Raw genomic sequence first — 24298 nt, forward strand, 5'->3', positions numbered from 1 at the left:
GCTGCCTAAAGTAGAGTACACATAGAAGTAAAATTTTATGGTGTAACCTCTTTGACCAACTAACAGTATCAAATGTGAACAGTACAAAGATGAATCATATATTGTCTCAGTGGGGTAGGTGTTAAAGAAGAATTGAAAAGTGGCAAAGGAATAGGGAGTCGATGGTTGAGAAAATACTATGTTAAGATTCAATGTACATATGTGAAAATGGAACTAGGAAAGAAAAGGGATGGGTGGTGTTTTTATAGATTGGAGCAGTTGAAGGAAACTGTAACAAAGTCCAAGAGATATTGTCCAAACCAATTGATACATTGTACAACTGTTTAAGAAATTTATCCATGGGGCCTATAATCCTAATTACTCAGTTGGTTAAGAACTGAGGATTGTGGTTTGAAGGCAGTCATGGCAGAAAAGTTCATGAGACTCTTATCTCCAACAAACTACTGAGAATAGGCTAGAAATGGTGCTGTGGCTTAAGTTTTACAGGACTAACCTTCATCACAGAGAGATTCTGAAACAGCACTCAGATCTTGAATTAAAATGACAGGACAGGCACAAAAAAAGAAAAAAATAAACAAACAAAAAACAAAAAAATCTTAATTTTTATATTTTTGAAAATTACAAGAAAAATCAATGTTCCACCTACTTCAAGTAGTTATTACAGCGATTATGGTGGATAGAAATTTTCTCATTTATGTAGCATCCAATGTTCATTCCCTTTAGCTTATTTTGGAGCTTTTGATTACACCCTGAACAACAATAAGTTTCCTGTTCTCTATCGGATTGCTTGAGAGGACACACCAATAGCCACTGCTCTGGTATCGTTATTGCTTCACTTCAACTGATTGGGACTGTTAATAATACAAGATGAGAATGGTTTGAGGATTCTTCATGAATTGAAAGAAGAGATGACTAAGAAATGAATTTGTGTAGCCTTTGCAATAGAAAGAACTCCTAAACAATGCCATTTCATAAATATTCAAAATTATGGAACGTTATATCCAGATTAATACATCTTCAGCAAATATCCTCATTATATATGGGAATAATGAATCCCTGTTGGACTAAACAGTGTGTTTTGAGCAATTTTTAATAAAAGGCAAAGTTTGCATTGTGAACTCACATTGGGATTTAATGATGAGAAGGAAGTATTTCATGCTAGATTGATTTCATGTACCTCATTTTTTGCACCATCACCCAGATATTTCTGGATTCAGAGATTTTCTTAAGACAGTTATTCCTTCCAAATACCCAGAAATTGTTTTTCCTTCCTGGGCTATGGTTTCTCTTTTTTGATTGTTCAGATTCTAAGTCTGACTAATGTTTGAGAAATGTCCTCCTGATAACTCCTTTAACTGGTTACCTAGGCATATTTTTGACATGACTATGTGTGGACACAGTTACAATATATACAATGCTGTTCATGCTGTGGTGTAGGCTCTCCATGAGATGATTATTTATCAAACAATACAAACAATGGGAAACAGAAAAGGGAGAGTTCCTTTCCCTGCAAATATAAGGCCTTCTTTTTTGGATGGTACACACTTACAGAAAAGTCACTTCCTAGAGAGGTTTCTTAGTGTGTAAAATTAAAAACTTAAGGTATTTTTCCAAAACCTAACAAATTATAATTATTTAAATTTCTGTGAGGTACTCTAGATATGGGTTCACGTGCTTAAGTAAAAACAGAACAGTTACAAGGACAAAATGTATTCGACCTTTCCATAATTCCTTTTAGTTACAAATAAGCTCAACATGCGCATAGGTTATGTTTTGAAAAGTAAAAATTCACCCTTTTCCTATGAGTTTCATAAGTATAAACCAAGCACAACCTGCTAAAACTAATTATCTATACTTTTCAAAAGTGATCTAGATTTGTTCTATGTATTAAAATTTTTACAAATCTCACACTGTATACATTAGTTATTGTAGAAAAATACAGCTGTGAATAGTCTCATTCATGATTCTTTACATGGAATTGGCTTTTCTTGAAGAGAACCTTTTTTACTTCTTTGCTGAGTGACCAGGAATTCAAAGGTTTATTTTGATTATTCTCCCTAGAATTTCTTCTTTTTTTATTAATATGTCTTTTTGATTGTTAAAATATCATACAGAGGGGTTACAACTACATGAGCAAGGAAATGAATACATTTCTTATCAAGTATTGTTGACTCCTGCTTAGTTTCCCCTTACCATCCCTGTCCCCCATTTCCCCCCACCTCCCCGCTAAAGTTGTAAAGATTTTTTTCCACAGAACATCTTGTACATCTCATTGTTGCAATGGGTCCACCTCTATCCCTATCTAAACAATTTGTTTTTTCACTTCCCATCCACAAATTATACCTACATCAAATCCAGTAAAAACAGGGGTTTGTGTACCGTGAGGGAGGGACATAAAAAGCAACAAAGAAATCATATTATAAACACATTAGAAATAATAGCAAGAAAGAAAAACTGACTGAGATGCCCCTCAGTAGATGAATGGATCAAGAAAATATTATACACACACACACACACACAAATACACACACACACACACACACACACACACACACACACAATGGATTTCTATGCCTCCATCAGAAAGATGACATTGCCTTATTTGTTAGGAAATGGAAAGACTTGGAAAAAAATATTTTAAGTGAATTAAGCCAGGCCCAAAGAAACATAAGTCCCATGGTTTCCCTTATTTACAATAACTAATATATGTCTGAGAATAGTTGAAACAGTCAGACATGTTGATGTTAGGTAAAATGAACCCCAAGATAAGGACTCCTAGAATTTCTTACATAACAATTCATCACCGATCTGTGCTATTTTCAAATTATGAATCTGAAATTAAACACAATCAGATTTTCTGTTTTAACTCTGGGATGTACTTCAACATAAGATGGTGTAATTCTTTTAGCGGTACCCTTTCTGATGAACATACAATTTGACAATCCTGCTGGATATCAAGTGATTTTGCATGAGAGAAGTAAGTTAGAGGCAGAGTGTGACATTGTGAACCTTTGGAATTTTCCAGGTCTTCAACTTCAGGTAAAAGTAGGAAAGTTTTCTCTGTATACACTCCGTGGCATTAACTGTCTTTATCTGAAGATATGATATAGTGGGACATTGGAACTAGAAAATGTGTTGGATCTAACTCTAATGATGCAAAATTCACCCTTAGAAGTTATACTTGTTTGTTTCTAGTAAATTACTCCTGTAATACAAGCAATTTAGATCACTGAGATAGTGATATGACTTAAAATCATTCCTAGCAGGGAAGCCTGTGAGATTCTATTTGCCAATTAATCACCAGAATCATGGAAATGGAGCTGTGGATCAAGTAAAACTCAATTACAAAGCCCAGTTCAAGCCTTAGTTTTGGCACACACACACACATACACACACACACACACACACACACACACACACATACACACACACAAACATACACACACACAACCTTTATGCCCTATGTACTTAGAAACAACCTAGTATTGCACATTTAAGTATTTTTAACTTAAGAAAATGTATTAATTGACTACTAGATAGAAGATGAAGTAAATAAATTAACAGGGGTAGACACTGGTGGCTCGTGTTAGTTTAAAGCCCAAATGGACAGAAAGTTCTGTGAAACTCTTATCTCTATTAACTACCCCAAAGCTCAAGTAGGATTGGAGCTCAAGTGGTAGAGTGCTAACCTTGAGCAAAAAAAGCTCAAGGAGAGTGTCCAGACAGTGATTTTAAGCCCGAGGATCACTAACCAACACCCTCCAATACAAAGTTAGTTTGTTTCTGAATGTTTGTTTAGAATGTTATCATAAAATATAAACTGCTTTTTCCCTAGCAGGTTTCTATGCTGTAACAAAGCATCAGAGGATCACTTTATGTGTATTAACTATTTATTTTGCTGGCTTCTGTATATGTTCCATTCACTGCTATTTGGGCATATTTGGTGAGAAGAATCAGTGAAGAACACTGTATGAGAATATTCTCACAGCATGGCCACTGCATAAATACGAAGAAAATGAGATTAGACTGGGGCTTCATGTAATTGTCTAAAAACAGAGACATGTGATTTACCCTACACTCTACTTTTAAAGCTTCAAATAGAATTCTTCCTTGGTCCTCATCATGTCTCTGATGAGTAGGATACTGTGAATAATGACATGAATTCAGGAAAAGTGCATAGGGCTGGAGACTAGGATTTGTTTTCTCAGCACTAATCTCTACCATTTAAAAGTCTCTCACTTGTCAATAGTTCTTTGGTCTCGTTAGAGATCAAGGTTGTTATATGATGTGGAATCTATAACAGCATTGATGTAACTGTCTAGATTTATGCTTATAGAAATACTATGCTTATGGGAATGTGACTCAGTGGTAGAGTGCTTGCCTGGCATGCATGAGGCCCTGGGTTCACTCCTCAGTGCCACATAAACAAAAAAAATTAAAAACATTTTAAAAAATAAATACTATGCTTAATAATGCTATTCTTTGAAACATTGGAATTTTTGGGTAAAACGCTGAATATTAACTGGCACATACCAGATATTTCTAAGCTTCCTCATTTTGTCTGCAGTGCAAGTTTTGATCCTGTATTTGGGGAATCACATCAGGAGGGAAAGGCTGCCTGTTGATTTGATTGTACCCCTTGCTGAGAGTATAAGATGGCTAGTCTGACAGGTAATTGCATGATTTAGGTAGAAATACATTCTCTCTCCCCAAAAATCCCTGCTCCTTTCAATGCAAAAGTTATGTATTAGAATTGTAGCATCAGTATTTCTTTCCTCACTTATTAATTTAATTGTAACTATAGATGATACTGCTCCATGAAAAAGAATCACACAGTTTGAATTACTTGTAGGGTTATTTTTTCTACTCTGTTTTCTGTATGTTTATTCAACTACTCAGTAATATAAGTACCTTTGATTGTATTAAATTCAAGTCCTTTTTATGGACAAGGTCTCCATCTTCTTCAAAATTACCATTAGACTATAAAGAAAACAGACATCTTTCACATGTCAATTTCCTAGTGCTTAGAAATGTTCTTGAACAGAGCAAGTGCTTTGTGTTGGTTTTAGCATAAGGAGCAGTCAAAAGTGTTCTGTATAGTATGACTTTGGAGCCTCAGAGTGTGATTTGATTCTCTGTCCCAATGCATTACAGGTGACAAGGAGTGACAAATTCAACAACTGAAAGCATGGGCTACATAACTAATTAATATTGAACAGAAGCATACGGGAATTTTAATTTCAGCTGCATAATTTTGGATGAATGGTTTGAATAATATACACAACGCTGAGAATTATTATGGCAGTGCTTTGCGTTCAGAAAAATTATGGATTATGGATACTTTTGTATATTCATTTATTTTGTCATTCTTATACATCACTATGCTTCTTAATACTCAAATATATTTCATTAATATTTTCTACTTAACAACGTTCCATATTTCATACACTTATTAGTGTGTTTTCTATAATAGTTGTAGAGTTCTATTCATATATCTGCTTTTTGCCACATCTGTAAGTTTGTTTTGTTGGATCAGTCTCTCCCCATCCTCTCTGTTTCCTTTCCTCCTTCATTCTCTTTTTTTAATTAATAAGCTTTTTTTTTATTTTGAAAATACTGTACAGAGGGGTTACAATTACATGAGCAAGGTAATGAGTACATTTCTTATCAAGCATTGTTGCCTCCTACTTAATTTCCCCTTACCATCCCTGCCCTCCCAGCTCCTCCCTGACCCCAACTCCCGCCAAAGTTGCAAAGTTCGTTTTCTGACATAACGTCTTGTACATCTCATTGTTGCAGTGGGTCCACCTGTATCCCTATTTAAACAATTTGTTTTTTCCCTTCCCCTCCCCAAATTATACCAACATCAAATACAGTGAAAACAGGGGTTATACCGTGGGGGAGGGAAATGCAAACCAACAAAAAGGGGAGGGACATGCAAAGCAACAAAAAACATCTTATAAATATGTTAGAAACAATAGCAAGAAAGAAAAACAATTTGAGTCCTTAGCTTGGGTTCATTTCACCTAACATCAACTCTTTTTCCTCTACTTTCTCTAAATTGCTTTAGAATTTCAAGAATTGATTTATATCATTAAAATACACTTTAAATGTGTATCATGATGCATTGGATGTGTGGAGTTCTGTTTCACGAAAATATAGATTTACAATTGTTTGCTTATCCATGGTTGTATTTATTTTAAACATATTCTTGTTTAATACCTTTAAAATATTATACATACAAAATTATAGATGTATACTTTGTATGATACCAATAGATTCTACATCTCTTGATATTAAGTAAATATTCAATGTCCAATATTTTAATTGTATAAGAAATGCATTGTTCATTATTTAATGGACTAAATTTTCAGATTCTGTTCAAGATTTGACTATTTAAAACACATGGTCACCTAATGGCAGGTCTTCCTACCATCATCTATTGCTCATTGTGCATTTCCTCTGACAGTATTATTTATAATAAGTGAGTGATTGTGGGCTAACAATGGACTTCTATTGCTTTACTATTTTGTCGGTTGTGGGACTGGAACTCTGGGCCTGGGTACTCTCCATGAACTTTTCAGATCATGGCTAGCATTCTACTACTTGAGCCACAGTGCCACTTTGGTTTTTTGGTGGTTTATTGGAGATTAGATTTTCCGGAATTTTCCTGTGTGTGCTGGCTTTGAACCGCAATCCTCAGATCTTAGCCTCCTGAGTAGCCAGTTTTGCCAGCAGCACCTGGCTGTTTTGAATTGGAATTGGCAATTGAATTGAAAATATAACTATGTATTGAATTGGAAATATAACTATATTGGCAAAAATCTTTATATTTCTTTTCCTTTGAAATGGAATATTACCTAGCAAATATTTCTATATCATTAGTAATTGTATAAAAAGATGGTTAAAATACTTCAGTTTCTATTGAAGTTCAGGTTTGTCTTCTCTGGATTTTAATAATTGCATCAATAGATTGGATTAATGTTGCTATGTAAAACATTAATTACTCATTCAGTAGCAAACAATTAACTCTCATCCAAAAATGAATTCCCCACATGAATTCCACTATGCAAAATTCAGAGTACATTTTGTCAATCAGGAAAAGAGCAGATTATCAAATCTGAGTTAGAAAAAAGAGACTAGCGATGATGATTAAGACATTCTGTCAATATTGTGCAAATATTATAGTCAATTGTAGAGAAGACATTGGTGTTGACATTGGTGATAGCAAGGCAATGAAAGAAGATATTCAAATGCTTGCTACCCACTTAAATGAGGGGTAATGAGATGAACAGAGCATTCAAATTGGTAGCAAGTATCCCAGGGAAGTACATATTAAATATACACATAATAATTTATGCATGTATAGTTAGTATTCACTAGTGGGGCAGGGGTTTGGGTGGCATGAGTTCCTAAGAGCTCCACAGAATGATGTCTTCAGGCATTTGCTCTATTTAACTTCAGGTTAGGCACAAAAAGAGTATATACTGTTACTATCATAGTACAATGGTGTCACCTAGTTTGACTATTCAGTTTCTCCAGGAAAGATACAGAAATCCATCCTTTCATGGACACACACACACACACACACACACACACACACACACACACAAATAGGAACACAAATGTGCACACTCACATACACACAAATGTAAAGGAACTAAAAACTAGTCATATTTTTAGAGGCAGAGAATTAAGATCAAATGATATATATATATACAATTCAGGCTGATAATAGAACTATAATTTTTCATGTGCACTAGTGGCTCACATGTAATCCTAGCTGTTCAGGAAGCTGAGATCTAAGAATCATGGTTCAAAGCCAGCCCTGGCAGGATATCCATGAGACACTTACCTACAATAGACCAATAGAGAATCAGAAGTGGAGCTGTTTCTGAAGGTGGTAGAGTGCTAGCCTTGACCAAAAAAGAGCACAGGACAGTGTATCTGTCCTGAGTTAAAGACTCACCACAGAGAAGCAGTGTGTTTCTTCAGCTTAAATCTCTTTAAATAATCATAGATAAATCTAATGTGTCTTGAACTGCTGAATGCAGAGAGAAAACAAATTTGAAAATACCAAGAAGGTTTGGTAGTATATTTATTAGACACTAAAAACAACAAAATATATACCAAAGGATAGTGGTGCTGGAGGTTTGCCCTGGCTTTGAGCTGCACAACTTCTGATATTATTGCTTATAGATCCTTAATCTACTTGCTTGTTATTAGTTGATGTCAAAGAAAAACTCTGTTAGGACCACTAAATAACTACAACTCTGTTAGCCAAGGTGTGTTGTCACATTGGTTGCTTCTCATCCATTATTTTAGATTCAAAGTATTTCAATTCAATGAAAAGTATTTCCTATCAGATCAGTATCACATACTTCAGAACCAGGAATTTTAAGCCAGGCACACAGTTGTTAAGAGAACTTGTACTTCTGTACAAAATCTGCTGTTCAAATGAAGACTACAACACATAAATATGTTTCAAAGAGGATGGTTGGTGAAAGTGAATGGTACCATTATGGATTAGCCACTTATTCTTCAAGCAAAGAGATCAATGATGTCTACATTTAAGTTGTGTTACCCAATTTTGAAGAAAAACACAACAGAAGTTTTATTGACAAAATAAAAATACCAAGAAGCAATGAAAAGTTGAATTAATGCCACAGCAGATAATTCATGAGGACTGAAAGTAAAAAGTGACACAGGATAAGACATCTTTCCTGGAATAAATCATTAATGCCTTAAAATGGAAGAACACCTCTGGGCACCAGTATATCATGCCTACTACTTATTAGGTCGAGATCTGAGGATTATAGCTCAAAGTTAGCTTGGGCAAGAAATCCCATGAGATTCTGCCCTCCAGTTAAGCCACACACACAAAAAAAGAGCCAGAAGTGCTGTTGTGGCTCAGGTGTTAAAACACTAGACTTGGGGCTGGGAAGGTGGCTCAGTGGTAGAGTGCTTGCCTTGCATGCCTGAGGCCCTGGGTTCGATTCCTCAGCACCACATTAAGCAAAAAGAAAAAAGCCGGAAGTGGCGCTGTGGCTCAAGTGGTAGAGCGCTAGCCTTGAGCTGAAGAGCTGAGGGACAGCGCCCAGGCCCAGAGTTCAGGCCCCACGACCGGACCAAAAAAAAAAACAAAAAAAAACAAAAAACAAAAAACAAAAAAAAAAAAAACAAAAAAAACACTAGACTTGAGCACAAAAGCTTAAGGACAGTGCCCAGGTCCTAAATTCAAGGCCTGTAACCTTCACAAATACACACACATACACACACACACACACACACACACACACACACACACACACACACAAACTAGTAAAAGTGAAACCCACTCCCACAATCAGCAGGAAGGGGCTAATCTTTCCCTTAGTCTTCCCTTTTGATTCATGTAATAAGCCTTGTTTCCCATTAGGTTGCTAGTTATTTTTTCTGGTCTTCTTTTGATTAATAAAAGTGACACATATGGATGATTTTCTGCTTGAAAAGATACAAAACTCTTTGAAACAAGTAGCCAAGAAAAAGATCTTTACCCATCATACTTACAATCTAGAAGTAAATACGGTATGCTTACTTCTATTTGAGGACCATGGCACACTCTACTGGTGTTTCTTAATCAAGCTGTTTGGTGTAACACCTGAAAAATCTAGTTTCACCTCTTCTGCCTCAGTCCTTCTCCTTTAGTTGAAGGAAAAAGATAGAGTGGATTTTCTCTTCTTTCTCCAATGTGATAACCTGCCCCTCTAAAAGTATAACTGTAACACTGTCTTCTCAGATGCATGAGGTGAAAAGGCTTTGTAAAATGCAAAGAACTTTGGGAAGAAATTTGTTATACTGCACTGATAGATACCATCTTGAAAATACATCGCACTTCCTTATCTCCCACATTTTAGTTATGGTCAATTTTCAGAAAGACTTTTCTAAGAACATTGCTTTTAGAGGTACTAATACCTTGGAATGTAAGAAAGAGTTGCATCACATTTGTACTAGAAAAAACAGTTTATTGACCAAGATCACTTCATTTGCTTGACTTTCTAACATATACTCTTTCAATTGTATATTCTTAAAGGTTGCAACACAGAGACTTAAACAACCCTATTTTTAAATAAAAAGCTGTACCATGTACTCACACTGATATACAGAGAAAATTCCTTGAATTCTGACACTGTGGAAAAGACAGTAAAGAGACCAGATTGAAACTGTAGAGTTTTGCCTATGTTCTGCTATAAAACAAACAGATTTCCCAAATGCCTAACCAACTCAGAAATTTCTAAAACAAAAGATTACTACACTTGAAAATAGTGAATCTGATATCTAAACTTTTGCCATTTTGTTATCCAAAACTCTATTCTAAAATGAAAATGATGGAATAAAATATGAAAATGCAATGTAAAGATAATTTCAGACACAACACTGATTAGACAAACCTTTTTCTCAACTGTCGGAAGTGTAATGAAAGGGATTATATGAACCATAGCACGCAAATAATCCTTAAAACCAAGGGGAAAGAATGTAAGTATTTACATATCAACAAATAATTAGAGATCATCAAAAAGACCACAGAGAAATTATGTCTGTATAAAAATCACTTAATGAAGTCATGACTATAGTTGCTGAATGGGGCAGTAGAGAAAGAGGCAATAAAATCACTCATGCAGATTGAAAAACAACTATAAAAAGTTCTTTCACATAAAAAGAGTGGAATTAAACAGTTTAGAGAAAAACATAAAATGATTAGACTATATTTCCAGATGTCACATTATAAGAATGGTTAAAGGGAATTATCTAGAGAATAGGACAAAACATGTTAAGAACTCTGATTACACAAATATGCAGTGTTAAGAATAATTACACAAATTTGGAACAAAAATTCAACTTTCTATGTTCAAATTTGGTCTCCCAGAAAATATTTTTGATATTATGGATATATCACCAATGTAGTTAAGAGTTTATAGATAATGGTACTATAAAGTGAGTGATTTCAATTGTTTATATTATGGATACCTTGAGTTGGGAACATGCTAAGATATGTGCACTGCTAATGAACAGTAAAATGTAATCGGAAGACTATTTAGATGAGTTTAAATATATTTCAGTAAGTGGGAAATCACAAAAATGCACAAAAATATACTTTATTTCCTAAGGGGGCAGAGAAAACCTATAAAGCACCAAATTAAATGAGTAGACAAAAAGCTTAAGAAGTTTATTTGCAAGGACCACACAAATAGAAAACTTACAGATATGCATACATTTATCAGTAGATAAATGATCAGTTTTAGTAGCAATTATCAAATGCAATAATTAAAACACAGCCACAGTGAATTGGATGGCCAGGACCAACTTTTGTGGCTATACAAGAAAGTACATTTGAATAAAAAGGTACAAGATTTGGAATAGAAAATAATTTCTACAACTCCTAGAATCTTAGCTATTCATGAATAGCTCAGGGTCACAATTAAAATACAAAGGGGACAAATATGTCCATGAGACTTTCTAGGCTTCTTTAGCTAGGGTTGTGACTAAATAGAACAATGGCTTTGACAAAAAGCAGCTCATTTATGGAGCCCAGGCCTTGAGTTCAAGTCCAGGAACAGCACAAAATGAAAAAGAAAGGTATGGAGGAAGGGAGGGAGGAAGAAAATAGAAGGAAGAAAGGAATGAAGGAAGGAAGAAAGGAAGCAGGGAGGGAAGAAAAGATAGATCATTTCCAGATATCTATGTGGATGTTCAAAATTTGGGCTGGCTGCTATTCTTGGATGCTTTGCAGGCTCAGGGAATGGGCCATCTGTGGGAATGACTTGCAGAATTAAGGTAAAAAGGTGCGGAATCCATTGAGTTGTTTGCCAACCATTTGAATGAGGAACAGGGCTGTGGGAATCAGGCCTATGATCCTATCACCTTCGAGTTTCTTCAGAAGGTGCCCGGGTGCTGGGTGTGGGTCAGTAATCCCAGCAGAAGCTGCTGTCTGATTGAAAGGTATGTGTTGGACAGTGGGGTCAGGTTAAATTCATGCCAAGGGACCAGAAATTAGTACCAGAATCTTGAAGCTTGCAGTCAGTGCCTGGCTCTGATGAGATTCAGAGAGTCCTGCACACAAGGTCCATGTCTGGTACACCAGGATGAGCATCAGGGCCCCATCCATGCTCTAGCATCTAACCTTGCAAAGCCTACTGAGCAACCACTCCTTTGTCATTTCAGCCCTGGAGAATCTACCATTGCTATTATTCCCTACTCTTTATGGAGGGCTGTGTCCAGGGCCACTCAGAGGTGCTGAAGGCCACGGTGTAGGCCTGGCCCTTCCTCTTCTTTCCCTTGAGGGATCTGGCAGAATCACCAAACCTGGAGGCCTTCAAAGGGCTTGATCTCCTAGTGTCCTCAATGGGTTCGATCTCCTAATTGTCAAGAAGGAGCACCCCATTGGGTGGAAACAGCAAGTGCTGTTTGTGGCAATTTGTGGCAATTGCAACTTGAGATAAGGATTTAGAATTATCATTCCATGGCACGAATATCTTCTCTGGAAGTCCTGACTGAAAGGTCAACAGAGAGTCACCTTTCAGCTGGGACTGAAGAACAGCCTTTGATCCTCTCCATTAACCTGACTATCGAAGATGGCACCCAGGATGAATTCCAAACCTATCTCCGCTAGTGGGCCAGGAAGTGGAAAGAAGGAGTCCAACTGTGCTCAACCAAGCTTCAGATTCTGTCTGGCTCCTCTACAAAATCCGGAAGGCTCTGCATGAGGTGAGCCTTGACTCCATCACTGAACTTGTGTTGAACAATTTCTGGTGTCCAGAAACCATGAGAAAATTTTCTCCTTCCCGGGGTCAGACAAAGAACCTTTGCCTATTCTTCTCCAAGATAAGTGGCAACTTCTACACTTCCAGCTTCAGTAATCTCTCATATTTCTGCAAATACATGGCGCATCTGGGGCAGCCTCAGCATCTCCAGGAGTTTCCTGTGCAGGATATCTTTGTCCTGTATGGATGGCTACCCTCCATCCTCAGGAACCCGACGACTTTGAACACCTTTACTTTGAGTTCATGTTCACTGAAGGAAGCCAATGTGAAGTCCTTGTGCCAGTGTCCCTGTGCCAGGCAGCTCAAGCACCTGTATATGAGGAGTTTGTGCATGGGCTGTTTCAATCCTGAGTTCCTGTGAGCCCTGCTGGAGCAAGTGACCGGCACCATGGAGATCCTGGCCTTGGAGCACTGTGACATCACTGAACCCCAGCTCTTGACAATCCTGCCCTCCCTAAGCCAATGCTCCCAGCTGCATTTCCTCAGCTTCTATGGAAATTGCATCTCCACAGCCACCCTGAACAACCTACTGTACCACACAGCCAGGCGAGGCCATTTAAGCGAGGGCCCCACCTTACCCCACTGGAGAGCTACTGCCCTCCACAGTGGGGCCTAGGGAACCTTGACCCCTACAGATTTGCCCAGGTTCAGGCTCAGTTGGCACAGGTCTTGAGAGAGAGGGGGCCAAACCAGAAGGTCCAGATCTGTACCAATTTCTGTCATCACTGGCCAAAATGCCAATTATATAGCCTGGAGCCCCATGGCTACTAGCAGCTCATCCCCGAGGGTCTTCCTAGCCTTCTGCTCTGCTTATGTAGTCACATGCATCTTCTAGAATCTCTTGTCGGCATCACAGAGGAAACCGAAGACACAAGTTCATTTTCCATGGAGCACACCCTGCATTCTTCTGTGCGGGTGGAAGAGACTGGGTGTCTTTTCCTGAACTTCCTAGCTATCAAACCCCTGGACTTCTCATCCCAGTAGGCATCTATGTGTCCTGTGTACACAATATTAGGAAGCTGGAGTGGTCTCTGCCTGGTAAGAACTGGAACATGATCCTGTTCCTAAATGTTTGTAAGCAAACCTACAAGTGCTGCGGCAATCCCTCAAGATCTTTCATTTACTGTATCACTCCCTTAATAAAACAAAAATAAAGGAAAAGCATGAATAGAATTGTGTCATTTCTAAGCACCAATGAATGAAACTATTTTTGGTGTTGAGAATCCTAGCTACTCTACTAGTCTGAGATCTGAGCATCATAGTTCAAAGCTAGCCTGGGCAAGAAAGTGTCTGAGATTCTCATTTCTAGTGAATCACCAAAAAATGCTGAAGTGGAGCTGTGGTTTAAGTAGTGGCATGCTGGTATTGTGCATTAATGCTCAAGGACAACTCCCAGGAAGTCAAGTTCAAGACCCAGAATTGGTACAACCCAACTACCATCAAATATACCCATGATCAAGATATGGATCCAATTTTAGAGAAAATGGAGTGGGTGGGGAAATTCAATATCAAATACCAAACGACATCCATGAAAACAAGAGAACTTTTTTCCAAAGTGTTTTGTGATGAGCGTCCTAGTTACTCAGCTAGTCTAGGGTCTGAGGATCACAATTGAAATCCAGGAAGGGAAGGAAGGTCTGTGAGACTCTCTTCTCTATTCAATCACCAGATACACTCTTAGTTGTCCTATAGCTTAAATGTTAGAGTGCTTGCTTTGTACATAAAAGCTCATGGACACAATAATGGAATATAAGGTGTATGAACCCTACAAACATGTTTGTGAGAATAAGTATCAGTATCCCACAGTGATGTAAAACGTTTGAAATTTATGTATTCACTTAATCTATATAAAGAAAAAAAAACTAAAGGGTATCACTACAGACCCTGAATTTAAGCCCCAATGTTGACACAAAAACAAAAGCAAAATAATGCCATGATCACACTCAAATATAAATATATCCAATCTTAGAGAAATTTATAAGTAATTTTCAAAGTCAAATGTTATAAGACATCACAGGTAACAAAAGTATTTCTGCTTCTACAGCATATTTTTGGATGATAATTTTCAGTATGTAAATGTGGTTTGTGGTTGATCAGACATGTCTTAAAACTTCAGGCTCACTTCAATTTGTTTTTCTATAAGGAGTATTAACTCTGTGTCCACCCAGGCATGCCAAAAATAAAGAATGAAAATATATGACCTTCGGTATCCTTCCATGAAGAACTATAAAGTAAAGTATGTGACATCACCTTCCTATGATGGTAACAGAGTTTCACTGGTTTTTTTTTTTTTTGCTTCAAATCAAAATAAACTAATCAAAGCGTGGGGACATCTTTATGGAGCTGTGAGGGAACTGAGACCACCCACACTTTGACCCATCATTGAATACCCATTATATGTACATAAAGTATTATATGTGTATATTTAATATGTATTACTCTGGGATATTTACTATCAGTTATGTGTGACCTGCTTAGCTCATGACTCCTTATTGAAGTGGGTATTTATCCATTGAATGTCATTTTGGGGGGGGGGCGGTCGTGAGGCCTGAACTCTGGGCCTGGGTGCTGTCCCTCAGCTCTTCAGCTCAAGGATAGTGCACTACCACTTGAGCCAAAGCGCCTCTTCCGGCTTTTTCTCTTATGTGGTGCTGAGGAATTGAACCCAGGGCCTCATGCATTCAAGGCAAGTGCTCTACCACTGAGCCACCTTCCCAGCCCCTGAATGTCATATTTTTATTATTACTAATGTCAATACCAGAACTTCATCTCTACAATTGGCCATACTATTTGCATAACCTTGTCAGTTTGTGTAAAGAATCATCTCTTCTCTTTTTTTCCCCAGATTTATAACTTTTTTTTCCTTCCTGATGGCCTAAATGCACTTAGTTCTGCATAATGGATAGTTGGGGACCTCATGTGTCGCGACGAGTGTTAATGTGCAATCAGTGTTTAATTCACCAATAATAATCCAATTGTATTGAAGAAATTATTAAAATAAAGAAGAAAGATAACGTGAACTTTCTAGAAACTAATGTATTTTGACCATCTCTTGATAAAATACTAATAATTTAGAAATATTTGCAAAGTAGTATGCCTTATGAAAGGATAATAAAGAGTAATGTGGAATTTTGCCAATACTTCCAATTCAAAACTAAAGTCCATTGTTAGTATATAATCATTCTCTTAGTAGAAATTAAATATCATTGGACTCATTAATTGCATGTTGAAGGAAAACATTTATAGTACTCAGATATACTAAAAAATAGATTTTCACATAAAGCAATACAAATGCCAGAAGACAGAAAGGTGCAATAAACCAAAGGACAGGGCAGAAAGGCATGCCATTATGTGACCATTTGTCAGAAATAGTCATGTCTTTCTTTAAACATAGTATAAAACCCAATAGTTCAATCTGTTTCGAATAATGCATTTCTTATAAAATTAAAATAATAGAAATGTAAAAATTATTTGTTATCACATCAATTGGAAACATAAAAAGAAAAAGTATTTATAGACAGATAAAATGTATATAATTTTAAGTCAGGTGACAGTTGCTCACCCCTGTAATCCTAGCTACTCAGGAGACTGAGATCTGAAGATCACTTTCAAAGCCAGCCCAGGCAGGAAAGTCTGTGACTCTTATCTCCAATAAACCACTTGAAAACCAGAAGTGGTGCTCTGGCTTAAGTGGCAGAGTGCTTGCCTTGAGCTGAAGAGTGCAGGGACAGGATTCAGGCCCAGACTTCAAGCCCAACAGACCGACAATAAAAGCATATAATTTTGTATATATAATATTTTTAAGGCTATAAAAAAAAATTACTTGAAAAATACATCCAGCCATGGGTAAACAACCTACTATGAATCTTTACTTTTTAGCTATTACTTCATAAAGCTAATACATTATGGTATACAATTGAAGTGTATTTTTGTAGCTTATAAAATCCATTTTTGAAATTCTGAAACAACACAGAGAAAGCAGAGACAGAAGAGGAAGAAGAAAAGGAATAAAAGGAAAGACAGTGGGAATGAAATTGGACATGGGGAAGATGGATCTGACAAAATAGATTGAGGAATATGGAAAAAGGCAGATGTGTGAATGGAAATATATAACAATGAACCAAAATACATTCAACTAAGTATATGAAACCATGCACTTTTAAAAGTGCATAATATGAATGAATTGTGACTAAGAAGAATAGTGATATAAAGGCAGGCAGAAACTATATTTCAAAAATTAGGAAAATATGTATAAACTAAGCTACATAGAAAGTTTTGATCTGGTGGTCAAGGTTAAAAGCTAAATTGGACAGGAAATCAAAAAGAATATTAATTCCAGTTAACTATCACAGAGCAAAAATTAGAGTTCAATTGGTGAAACATTATCCTTATGCAATAAATAAATAAATAAATAAATAAATAAATAAATAAATAAATAAATAAATAAATGGACTGTACCAGGCTTTAAGATCAATTCCCAGACAGACTAGCAGCAAAAAAACAAATTTAGGCAAATGCTTAAGAAAGCATAATTTGTAAACTAGAATCAATGAAAATACACTAGTGGAGATGATTAGATAAGTACTCAGTAAATAGAAATAAAAAAATAGAATGATATTCAAATTTACCTGGCTTTGGTTACAACTTGTGACTCAACCATTACTAGAAAAATGAGTGCGAATCACTTATTCATGGAATTCATTACAACAATATAAACTAATATCTGATGGAAAAAAGAATGTAGACCATCTACACATTTGGTCATCCATGTAAGTTCAATCATAAGAGGACTTATTTTTCATAATATGTGTTTTGTCCCAGAAGCCATGCAGAAAATTTCTATCTGGCCTTAACAAAATGATGTAGCAGTTGGGGGCAAAGATGCCACCCAGCAACTCTTACTGGAATCCAAGATGGAGAAAACCTCTGTAGCCACCCTGACTTTCCTTTTGTCACTGAGGTAGACAGGCAGGAATGTGAACCGGATACTACAGAACACCAGCATGCTGAAGGTTAGGAACTTGGCTTCATTGAAGGTGCCAGGCCAGAAAAAACATAATGAAGCTGGCCAGGGCCAGGGGAGCCCAAGTATCCCAAGACACAGTAAAAAGTGGTGAGGGAACCCTTGTTACACAGGATGAGCACATGGCCACATTTAGAGTGTATATCTGTGTAAGAGTAGGAAGGTGAAGTCTCCAGTCAGAGTACACAGAGAGGTACCTAGATCAGAGTACAGATAGGAATGGTGACGTTAGGAGCCCCTGATAGCAGCAGCCACCTCATGTTTCTCCCTAGAGAAGTGACCTTGAAGGCCAGATCCACATTTACAGTTTTGGCCAAGACAGCAGAAATAGATACTGTGAATGCAACTCCAAACGTGGTTTGCTGTGGAATGCAGGTGATTGTGTTGGAACAGCCATTAAAGAGCAAAGGAAAGTGAGAACAGAAGATGAGGGAGATGAGCAGGATGTACCTGAGAGCCTGGCTACTAGCTTTTTTTTTAATTGTGAAAATGCTGTACAGAGGGGTTGCAATTACATGGGCAAGATAATGAGAGATTACTAGCTTTGACAGTGGAGGTGTTCTGATGTTCACAAAGACTCCAAGGACAATTCCCTGTTAGTGTACATAAATAAATGGCCATGCAGGTCAAGGCCATTCCCAAGAGCTCTCCATTAGCCAGGAAACTTTCATCTCTTTAAGTCACTGGTTACTCTCTGCATTGGCATACTGGTGATCAGGACACTTTACACATTGCTCCATATCTAGTGAGGAAGTCAAATAACCAATAGTCACTTTTCACTACTTAAAAGAATATTGGGAATCCCTACATAGGGATAATACTAACATGTCAACACTTACTAGCAACAAAAGAAAATATTATCAATTATTCCTTGATATGTTCAGTACTATTTCTATTTCTTCTTCATGTTCCCACACTCTTGCCTACATTTTCCTTTTTCAGTTTGAATCTTTTTTTTTTACATACTGTGACTATCACCCATAATATTTATTTCCATTTGTAAAAGCCTATGAAAAAATTTTTGCACATACTGGAGCATGTGACTAATGATATCTGAAGAGTATGGTTCGAAGCCATCCCAGGCAGGAAAGTCCATGAGACCCTTATTTTTTTTTTGTGGGGGGGGGCGGTCATGGGGCCTATACTCTGGGCCTGGGCGCTGTCCCTCAGCTCTTCAGCTCAAGGCTAGTGCTCTACCACTTGAGCCACAGCACCACTTCCAGCTTTTTTCTTTTTTCTTATGTGGTGCTGAGGAATAGAACCCAGGGCCTCATGCATGCAAGGCAAGCACTCTACCATTGAGCCATCTTCCTAGCCCATGAGATTCTTATTTCCAGTTAACCACCAGAAAACCAGAAGTGGTGATTTAGCTCAAGTTGTAGAGTGTTTGCCATTAGCTGAAGCTTAGAGACAGCAGCCAGGCTCAGAGTTCAAGCCCCTTGACAGACCAAAATAAAAAGAACGTTTCTGCATGTTAAATGCTGCCATACTAATTCTCAGTCTTTTGTGTACTACTCAAACCACTAATCCAAAATTCTGGACAGAAATGTTTGGAATTCCTTGAATGTCTCTATGCAATATAAATAAGAACCCATTAGCTATTCCTTGCAGACATTATATTTGTCCATCTGACTCATCAATAAAGTGGTGGAGAACAAAAGCTGTACAATCATCCTCTGCAAAACACTGTTGCCTGCTTCTTCGACCAAACCCAACACAGAGTGCACACTCTGTTGAAAGAACATTTCTGGTCACTAGGAAATAAAGGTGTACAAGATGTCTGTTTTTTTTGCACCCTAAAGTGAAATTGAAGAAGATAGAGACCATGTACTTAAAAAGGCTTCGCACTTCATATGATAGACATTAAACTTACATTGCTAAGGAGTGGAATAATCATGTGTAAAATGAGTAGAAAAAAATAATTTTACAAGTAATTCAGAGCCTATATTTTTTATTTCAAGGAGCAGTGTCATCCAGTGTCACAATTAATTTACAAGGTGAAAGAAGGAAGTCTTTGAGTATGCAATTATTATACAACATTTGTGTTTCAGGGATTGGGTAACACAAGGGAGTAATCATAAATTTGTTCCTAAGTCATGCACTTACCTATTAGCTATCTCTTTCTCTGAGCAAAGGGTACAATCAAAGCAACAGGTAATCTTTCCTTCCTGAGGGGATTTCCTGAATCCAGGACATATCTCACTGCAGACAGAGTGAGGAGCCTGAGAACAATAAGATATTTGTCAGTAAATGTATAGAATTTTACATAATACTAAAAAGTCCATTGATTTAAAGAATAGGATTATTAAGGATATAATTGTATGAACATAACTCTAATAATGCAGTTATAGATTCCACATCATATATCAAAAGTGTTATGTAGTATATACTTAGTCTCTATCTAGCCTGAACTACTGAGAAGTGTCTGTCCTTTAAAAGAAAGAGGATAATGATGAGAAAGTAGGTCCTGGTTGACAGCCTTCTGGAATTTCCTTGAATTCATAATATCCTATGTAGTCTCCTTCTCATCTGTGACATGTTGAGGGACAAGGAGAAAGAATCCTCTTGATGCTTTAAAAGTATGCTATAAGATAAAGCACAGGCCTCATCTTTATAGGGTTATATGAAGCCCAGGCCCTTCCAATCTTCTTTTCATCTATCCAGTGCCATGCATTGAAAATCTGCTCACACAAGCTCTTTCACTGTTTGCTCTCTCCACAGATCATTAAAGTAGCAAGACAACAAACCATTGAATGGATTCTCCACAGAAGGGAGCAAAATAACTCTTTAAAAAAATTAAATGTTTCCTCTGATACTTTCTCTCAGCATAGAAACCAGCTAAGAAAAATACAATTTACATTCTATGATAACATTCTAAATAAATATTGAACAACACACTTTTAACTTTTTATTTTTTGGGTGCTTAACCTAGAGATAAAAATCTGTATCTGGCCACTGTCCTTGAGGCTGTTTTGCTCAAGGTTACCACTCTACCACTGGAGCCATAGCTCCACTTGATCTTCTTGGTAGTTAATCAAGATAAGAGTCTCACAAAATTTTCTTCCCATTTTAGCTTTAAACTGATATGTAATCTTAGATCTGGAAGGATAGGATTACAGTCATGAGTCCCCAGTGCTCAGCTCCATTAATTTATTCTGTTTCTTTTCTATCCAAGAGTCAATCAATAAAATTTCTTAAGTTTGATATACTTAAATGTTAGTAAGCACAGAGAGTATAAAGTCTGTGTGTGTTTTTTTCTGTGTGTGAGAGTATATGTGTGAGCCAGAACTATTGTTGAATTCAGTGCCTGGGCTTTGTATCTAAGCTTTGCTGCTTAAGGTTAGCACTGTATCACTTGATCCACTGCTCTACTTCCAGTTTTTTGGGTGTTTAAATAAAGATAACAGTCTCACAGGCTTTTCTGCTAGGACTGATTTGAAACCATGATACTAAAATCTCTGACTTCTAAACATCTAGTATTATAGGAGTGACTTTTCTGGCCCCAGCCAGGAATACATTTTAAGGGTGAAATCTGCTTATTTATATGAAATTACAATTAGATCCCACCCACCTTTGTAGTTCCTATGGCCCACTCTACCATATTTTATTATTCAAACGCTTGTGAACATGTAGTTTATGTGGAGAAAAATGGCCTACTTCCACTTGAGGTCAGACCTTCTGGAAAATTCCAAATGTTCACAATGTCATACTCTTCTTCTAATTTCCTTTTCTCAATCAAAATCTCTTGGCCTCAAAGAGGATTATGAAATTGTATTTTATTCACAAAATGGGTACACCTAAAAAAAGATACATCATCTTATGATGAAGTACATCTCAGACTTAAAACAAAAAATCTGAAATGAGTAAAGCTCCTGATTAAAATTTCAGATTCAGCATTCCAAAAGAGCAGAAAAACCTAATGAAGAAATAAAAAATTCTATGGGACAAAAAATCATCAAAATAATCTTTGGACATCCTGGTCACTCAGCAAAGAAATAGAAGTCTTTGTTTCAAGAGAAACCAGTTCCATACAAATACTCATAAATGAGACAATTCCCAATTTCCTCACTACAGTTTCACATAACTAAGTTTGTAAAAATCTATAGTTTGAGAATGGTAAAATTTTCATGCATAAAGTTGAATGAATTTAATTTACTTATAAAAATATGGATAATTCTGTTTAGCAGATTATCTTTACTAGTATTAAGAAACACATCAGGAAAAGGTGAATTTTTAATTTTCAAAACATTAGCTATGAGCATGTTGAGGTTATTTGAAACTAAATGAATTTATGGAAAAATGGAATATATTTTGCACTTTTTACTGACCTGCTTTAAATTAACAGCACAAGCACACATGTGTAAGAGACCTCAATTACAAACTGTTATACAGTAAGAGACCTGTCTAGGAAATGACGTTCCTCACTGTACCATCCAAAACTTTAAGTCCTTACCTGTGCAGGTGAAGGCACTGAACCTTTTCTATTTTCCGTTGTTTATAATACTGCTTGATGAAGAAGCGTGTCATGGAGAGCCTGGGCCACAGAATATACAGCATTCTATATACTGTAACTGTCTCCAGACATAGTCATGTCAAAAATGTGCCTAGGCAACCAAGCCAAAGAGGCATCATGAGGATAGTTCTCCCCATTACCAAATCAGAATCAGAACCTGAGCAATTAAAGGAGAAACCACAGCCCACCAAGGAAAATGTCTCCTGGGTATTTGGAACGGTTAACTACTTTGACAAAATTTGTGAATCCAAAAACATCTGGGTGATGATGTTAAAAAAAATGACAGGTACATGTAATGAACTAAGCAGAAAATATTTTTCTTATGGTTAAATGCCATTCTACAACTTTTCCTTTTATTAAAATTTACTCAACACACACCATTAAATATAGTAGGAATTCATCATGGACATATAGGATGAGGACATACGCTGATGATTTACTTATATGGTTATAGGGTGCCATGATTTTTAAAATATACATCACTGGTTTGTTATTGCCAGATCAAATTATTCTTGGCCATCTCTTCTTTCAATGCAGGAAGAATCCGCAAACATTTTCATCTTGTAATGTTAACAGTCCTACCCAATTCCAGCTGAAGTGAAGTAGTAATAAGACCATGGCAGTTGCTACTGATGTGTTCTTTGGGGACATCTAATAGAGAGAAGGAAACTTTTTATGGTCACTCAGTACATGATCAAAAGTCCCAAAGGTAAACTAAAGATAAGGAATAGAAGATGCTCCATGAATGAGAACATTTCTATCTATGACAATCCCAGTCATCATATATGTTATATAACCATGTGAAGAAAATGGAAGGCATGTTTTTTTTTTCTTTTTTCTTTTTTTTTTTTGCCTCTTCTTTTTTTCTTTTTTTCTTGCCCATGAAATTGTAACCCCTCTTTATGGTATTTTCAAAATAAAAAAATAATAAAAAACAACATTGAGATATCACCTCTTTTTATTACTTTTTTTTATTTTGAAAAGACCATACAGAGGGGTTACAATTACATGGGTAAGATAGTGAGTACATTTCCTATCAAACATTGCTGCCTCCTCCTTAGTTTCCCCATACCATCCCTTCTCCTCCCCACCCACTCACCCCCACACCCCCATACCACAACCACCCTACCCCCTCCCCACCTCCTCACCCCGCCAAAGTTGTAAAGTTCGTTTTTTGGCATAACGTCTTGTACATCTCGTAGTTGTAATGGGTCTACCTCTAACCCTGTTTAAACAGTTTGTTTTTTCCCTTCCCCTCCACAAATTATATCAACATCAAATACAGTGAAAGCAGGGCTTATAAAGCATTGTTGCCTCCTCCTTTGTTTCCCCTTCCCATCCCTTCCCCTCTCCAACTCCCCATTCCCCCCTCAATCCCACCACCACCACCACCACCACCTCCATTTGATAGGAAATTGAAAGACTTGGAAAAAATTATATTAAGTGAAGTAAGCCAGGCCCAACGAAACATAGGTCCTATGGTTTTCTTATTTGCAATAACTAGTATATGTCTGAGACAAACAGAAACTCTTAAACAAGTTGATGTTAGGCAAAATAAACCCCAAGATAAGGATTCATCTGGGTTTTTTTTTCTTTCTCACGATTATTTCCATCATATTTATAAGATGCTTTCTTTGTTGCTGTGTATGTACCTCCCCCATGGTATAACCCCTGCTTTCACTGTATTTTATTTAGACATGTTTTTCTTTTAGTTTTTGAAAAGAAAAAATAAAACTTTTTAATTAAGTGTAAAACAAATCAATTTGTACAATGTCTTTTGGTCTTTGTCACTGTCTTTGTCTTTGTCACATCAACTCTTTTGGTCTTTGTCACATCAACTCCTCTCATTTGTATCTACCACAGGTATTCCCTGACTTTAATAGTTCCATTTTCACATATGTACATTGAATATTATGTTGTATTTGCCCAACCATATTCTTCTTTTACCTTTACACCTTTCCA

The sequence above is a fragment of the Dipodomys merriami genome, unplaced genomic scaffold (genome assembly GCF_024711535.1).
Source record: "Dipodomys merriami isolate MVZ:Mamm:240054 unplaced genomic scaffold, mDipMer1.0.p SCAF_481, whole genome shotgun sequence".
Taxonomy (NCBI): Eukaryota; Metazoa; Chordata; class Mammalia; order Rodentia; family Heteromyidae; genus Dipodomys; species Dipodomys merriami.